The following is a 6822-nucleotide window of genomic DNA, read 5'->3' on the forward strand; positions in this document are numbered from 1 at the left end:
TTTATAGAATAATATCAATTTTTTTTATGGTAGAATAATTAAACATGTTTATAGCATAATATTAAACTTTGCACCATACAAAATATCAATATCAATCTTCGCTATATTTTATATTTTATTTAACATTTTTTATTATAAAAGTGAATTGATTATATTATTTTCAAATGTTGATTATCATTATAATTTGTCACAAACATTTAGGCTGCGTTTGTTTCCGAGAATAGGATAGGATAAGACATTGAGAACAGGACAGGATAAGACACTGATGGACAGAGACACAAAATTTTGTGTTTTTGTATTCCGTTTGGCGATAAACTAGAATAAATTATGAAAATCCAATTTATTCTCATTTTTCTCATTCAAAAAATTTGAGATGAAAAATATAATAATAAAAAATATAATTATAAAAAATTAACAAGAATAATGAGAGAAAAAATAAAAAATAAGTTGTATCCCTTGTTAATCTCTGTGTCCTTCTTGTCAGGATAGACACAAAATATATTAATTTAGTGTCTCTAGACACATTGTCTTTGTCCATGTCTCTTCTGCCAAACACGATTTTGTGTCTCTGTGTCCCTATCTCAGTGTTCTGTCTCTATAAACAAACGCAGCCTTAAAGTTTTATTATTATAATTTAAAAAAAAATAAAAAACCAATAGCAGAATTTAGATAGTGTATATATTTCATTTAATTAAGTAGATTTGTTAGATTTATTGACATATGTAGAGAATAGATGTTAATTTAAATAAAATAATTTTAATTCGATTCACTATAAAATTAAATGGTTCTCATAAGAATTAAAAATTATTAATGATAATGAATTACAATTACTTTTTTGATTAATTATTTAATTAAGGTGTTTTATTTTAAAGATAAAATGAGTAAAACTGAACATATCAATTCATCAATTCATTCTAATAACAGTTAGTACATTGAAGAAATAAAATTATATTAATCACAAAAATATTCTATAATTTTATTAAAATGGAGAGTAAATAACTAAATAAACCTTTTATATATTTTATATGTGATTTTACATAATTCTTTTTTATTAATTACTATAATAATAAAATATTTAATAATACAATAATTAAATTTAATATAATAGAATAATCACATTTCTTTTCATAATAATAAAATTAAAATTTTCCATGACATTAATATTTATTCCGATAAAGTATTTGATTCTTTTAATCAATATAATAATATAGTTTATTTAACCATGAGATGTGAAGTGGTGACCGGGTTAACTCACCATGTGGTCAAGGGCTCAACTTTCATCCATACAAATACAAATAAAACACGTCTCAATATCATGGAAATAGATTCTCTTATTTATTTTCTTTCCTTGATTGATATGGTAAAGTGCAATTTTTCATTATATATTTTTTAAATAGAACAAAAATTATGTGAAAAAATATTAAATTATAAAAAGTTATACTTAATAATATTAATTAATGAAAATTAAAAGAATTCATACTCCCAAATTTTTTATCGCAAGTACTCTGAGAAGGGTAAAGAATTTGGCAACGGATGCACATGGTTGATTCGAATCAGTCTCTGCCAGCGCAAAGGTATTTGGGAGGTAAAATGGTATAATGGACCTCATACTTGTCTAGCCACGTCGATATCGAGTGATCACATGATGCTTGATTACCATGTGATGACGGCCTACATACTTCCTATTATTAGAGTTGATGTTGTCGTGTCGGTCAAGGTACTGCTGAATGCGACAGAAGACTAGGTGTGCAGATGACGATGTCGGGTAGTGTTGCTGTGTTGAGGACAAGTCCTGTTCGAGGGAGTGGGCAAGTCAATGAGTCGCATGTTTATTTCCATCGTCTTTTTGGACAATCCCACCATGTATCGAGGCTTTCCGACATTGTAAGTCGTTGGTTAGTGTCGACAGGACTCACTCAGTCTGCAATGCACGACTCGAGATCCCTCTCGCTTGATGTTGGCTGATAACATGACCACCTGCGACCCAATACATGTATCCACAACAGGCATAAATTATAAAAATAATGACACACAGAATAAGTATTAATGTTGAGTACCTCAAAGCCAACGAGAGGCATCAAACCCCTCAGGCCTAAAATCCGAAAACCGCCAAAAGATCCATGACTAGAGGAGCTGCAATGAATCGGCCAACTTAACCACGTGCTTGTGGCACAAGCACCGGTATAACCACGATATAGCAGCGGACTCCCAGCTGTAAATGCTCATGTCCTCTAATCTTGCTACATAGGATAACCACCTAATATGCATGTGTGTACTGGATTTGTCACCAAAAAGTTGCATCGATAATAGTATCATGATATACGCTCTCGTGTACCTCCTAACTGTCTCCTCGTTTGCGCCTTCGGGAATTTCACAGTGAACTTGTCGATGCAGCCCGCTGGCGGCAACACACCCAATAACTCCTCGAACCATGACCATGTTGGACAGCCGCCGTCGATGTACCGCTCGAAGTCTGTCAGACATCCGCTGACGTACTATCCATCGATGGGAAACCCCCAGCTGGTATGCTACATCCTATAGCGTAATCATACACTCCCTGAATGGTAGGTGAAATATAGGCGTCTCCGGATGCCATCTCTCAACAAATGTACTTACTAATGGCTCATCCAACCTAAACCATTAACCGTTGAGCCTCGCGAGATGGGGCAAGTCAGCCATCTACAGATACAACATGATCTTATCGTCTAATGGTATACCATGCTGCCTCCTCATGCTTGGGATACATCGATGGGGCTGCATGACAATGAAATAATTCTCTTAGAACCATAACACTTTAGAAATAAAAAATCACCTAGAACAGATAATTCTAATAAAAAAATACTTTGACAAAAATTAAATTAAATTCTATCGGAACATAGTTAACCTAGTATATCCGACGAAACACTAAACTCTTTAGTTTATAACTAAAGTTGTAGTGCCTCGTTAATCTAACATTTAATAATTCAATTTTTTAAATAAATTAAATCATTCTAAATTATTGTTAATATTCTATTACCTAATTGACCCAACACTTGAAATTCAAATCAATTTAAATCAAATTAAACTCCAACAAAATTTCTAACCTCGTTACACGTCTAACAATAAAAACTTACAAACTCTAACTAAACCTATTAAATCTACAATTCAACATGCTTAGTTACCCCTCATCCAACATGCATTTGTAATTTCAATCTTCTAACACACTATTACCCCTAAATCAATACTTTGACTACTATTTGAAGTTTATAGATTCTAATAATTCTAATAATCAAGTTTTCAGCCATTTAATATCACTAACAATTCTTTATTTCTTAAAGAAAATAAAAAAATAAATTTCATTTACTAACCTCTTCATACACACTACTAGCAATATGGGCGACTCCGTCCAACTGATAGATTCGATTTGGGTCATTTTTCATTTCCGCAGTGTCACTCTTCTAGTATAGATTGTCTCAGTTTCTCTGAATTTTTTGTTTTGGTGGGGTATGATGTGGTGAAATGTAATTTAAAACAAGTGAATTCGAATTCTATATATATGGGTTTCCGTGTAAATAGAATCAAGGTGTGTAGATTTATATTGGAAGCACGAACATGCATAAATTGAATCAGAGTGTGTCAATTTATTATGTGCAAAAACCGTGGACTAAATCGAAGTAAGCTGTATCGATTTACTATCGGTGATGTCAAACCATGTGCATTTCTTAGTAAATCAACTCTACTTAATTTGATTTACATGAAACCCTAATAATTCGATACAAGGTAATTCGATTTACTACTATAATTCGATTTATATAGAAATGTGCATGGAGACATCCACGTAACATTTTCTATTTTAGGTGATTCATGTAAAATTGAGTTGCCTTTGGTTTATATAAGTGTTTTACCGTATTCTTTTGCACTATAACCATCATACTTATTAGTCATTATGATTGTTCTGGTTCTTGATTAGGTTCATATATGAGGACTGATCCATGCCTCTCTCTAGAGTAAAGTTATAATTTCTTTATTATTAGGATGAGAAATGTTATCAAGCACCTAATAAAAAAGATGAATTATAGTCACAATTTTTTGTGAAGTATTTTTTTTTTCATCTAAAAGTTCAAAATTGATACGATTCTGTTGTTCTGTTTTATGCGAATATTTTTATCAAGATAGATTTGAATGCTTTGCTTTCTTTAGCCGTTATCAAAAGTTACATTAACAACATTAGCCAGTGATGTAAAAATCTCCTTGATAAATGAGTGAATTCATTGTAGGAATGAGGAAAATTTGATATATTCTTCACATTGTTTACACCTTAAATTTTGATTAGTATGAAAATAGAAAGTTGAGCATATATTTTTAGTTAACATTTTGTTTAGTTATTTCGATGTCTTCTGTACTTTTTTTAAGAGATTTTATTCGGTATTACATATAATGGATAAATTGCACCCTATTTTGATTTATGTTGTTTGAACTAAAAACATATCTAATTTATAATTTAAAGGGTAAAGTACTAAATTGGTCCCTAGGTTTGGACGTAATTCTATTTTGGTCCTTAAGGTTTAAAGTATTCTATTTGAATCCAAAAAAGTTTTATTTAGCATCAATTTAGTCCCACAGTGAGGTCAAAATTAAATAATTAACAAAATGTCCTACATAACAACAGTACAAAAACAAAATCGATAATCTGGAGAACAAGTACAAGCTCCAAAGGCATAAAATCAACCATTGATACATCAATATATTTATTTATTATTTTTTTTATAATATAAATAAAATCTTTTCTATAAAACTAAAGAAAATGATAAATAAATGTATTGATGCATCAATGGTTGATTTTGTGCCTCTGGAGCTTGTACTTGTTCTCTAGATTATCGATTTTGTTCTTGAAATGTTGTTATGTAGGACATTTTGTTAATTGTTTAATTTTGACCTCACTGCGGGACTAAATTGATGCTAAATGAAACTTTTTTGGATTCAAATAGAACACTTTAAACCTTAAGGACCAAAACAGAATTACGCCCAAACCTAGGGGACCAATTTAGTACTTTACCCTAATTTAAATTTTATAATTTAGATTTCTTGAATTTCTCCTTTTTAGACTTATTTTGTGATTATCATAATTTTGGGATGTAATTATGCTTTAAAAAAATAAATCTTAGAAAACAGAATAAGCTATGGTCACGGTTTAAAATAGGGTGACCGTAGATAAGCTATGTAACGGTGAGAATTTATGCCGATTCGAAATTTCTCAATAGAAATAGAATTGTTTCGTTGCAAGTATAGTTCAAATCGGCAATTTATCCTCACAATCAAAGTTTAATTTGTTTGTCACAATACAAACTAATATTAACTGAGAGTATTTAAACATCGGGTCCCCTCTCAAAGAAATTGCAGTGAGGTATGCATGTTATCAGTTATGAGTATACGGGGGTGGTTTGTGGATAGAGGAGCGAGAGAGTAAATGACAAGAAAGTAAAGCTAACAACTAAGGAAGTATAAATGCTAAGAGACACTCCTAGCAAGGATTGGTAATCAAGGATTCGTTTTCAAGTCATTGATCACGAATATGATGATTGCCCAGAGTTAATCCGATTTAGTCATCTCCAACATCGGGAGAAAGTTAAATAGGCATAGTCAGTCTTAATCCGTAGGTCTTACTCGTCAATGAAAATAAGAACAACTAACAATCCTAGATCACTAATCAATATTGAACATCAAAGACTCTTGCATCACTAACCACGACATGACAATTATGAGAGCAAACCAAATTCATCAACCTCTAATGATGAGATATGTCAATCGGGCTTAATCAATCTCAATTCATTGGTCTTACTCATTAATGGAAATGAGATTAATTAAGATCTCCAAATTGTCAATCAACTCAGACATTGGTGAAATCAAGGTCACCTAAACTACTCAATTCCAAGGCAAGAGTGTAGAAATCTATCCTAGAATTAAAAAAGACACTTCTACAAATACTTGGAAGGCATAAAGTAAAAGCATGGTAAAATTGTAAATAATAATAAAATCTAAAACTACTAAATGCAAGATAACAATATTAACAACTTAATTAAACATCAATGAGCATGAAAACATCAAATTGCATTAATATAAATCAAAACTAACAAGAGTTCATAAACTAAAAGGAGCATAATTAAGAAATGAACAAGGTAAACTAAGAGAGTCAAGGCAATTAAACAAGGAAAACAATTGAAACTATATCAAGACAAGAAATAAAACCTAAATCTAAGAGAGATTAACCTAAATCTACCCTAATTCTAGAGAGAAGAGAGAGCTTCTCTCTCTAAAATATAACCTAAAACATGATACTAAACTAAACCTAATTGCTCTCTCCTTATTCCTTCTTGAATTTGGTCTCAAATATTTCAGAAATGAGTTGGAGTTGAACTTGAAGAGGTCTAGAAATTGCCAGCCACTTTTTTCTTAAGTGAATCACGTGCCTTAAGTCATGCGTACGCACAACATGGTGAATTCCCAAATCATGCGTACACGCAAGGCATGCGTACACATGACCATGAATTACTCCAAATCCTCATTTCTTCATGAATTCTCCACTTTGCATGCTTTTTTCTTCACTTCTTCAATTTAATCTTTGCCTTCTAAGACTGAAATCACTTAACATATTTTATTTAAAGTAAATTTTATTTAGCAAATTAAATGCCTAAAAAGCATGTTTTCCCCTTAAGCACAAATTAGGAGAGATTCACAAAACCATGTTATTTCATTGAGTAAATGTAGGAAAAGTTGATAAAATCCACAAAATTCAATACAAGATAAATCATAAAATTGTGGTTTATCACTATGATCACGCTAAAA

This window comes from Arachis hypogaea, chromosome 19, assembly GCF_003086295.3.
Source record: "Arachis hypogaea cultivar Tifrunner chromosome 19, arahy.Tifrunner.gnm2.J5K5, whole genome shotgun sequence".
Taxonomy (NCBI): Eukaryota; Viridiplantae; Streptophyta; class Magnoliopsida; order Fabales; family Fabaceae; genus Arachis; species Arachis hypogaea.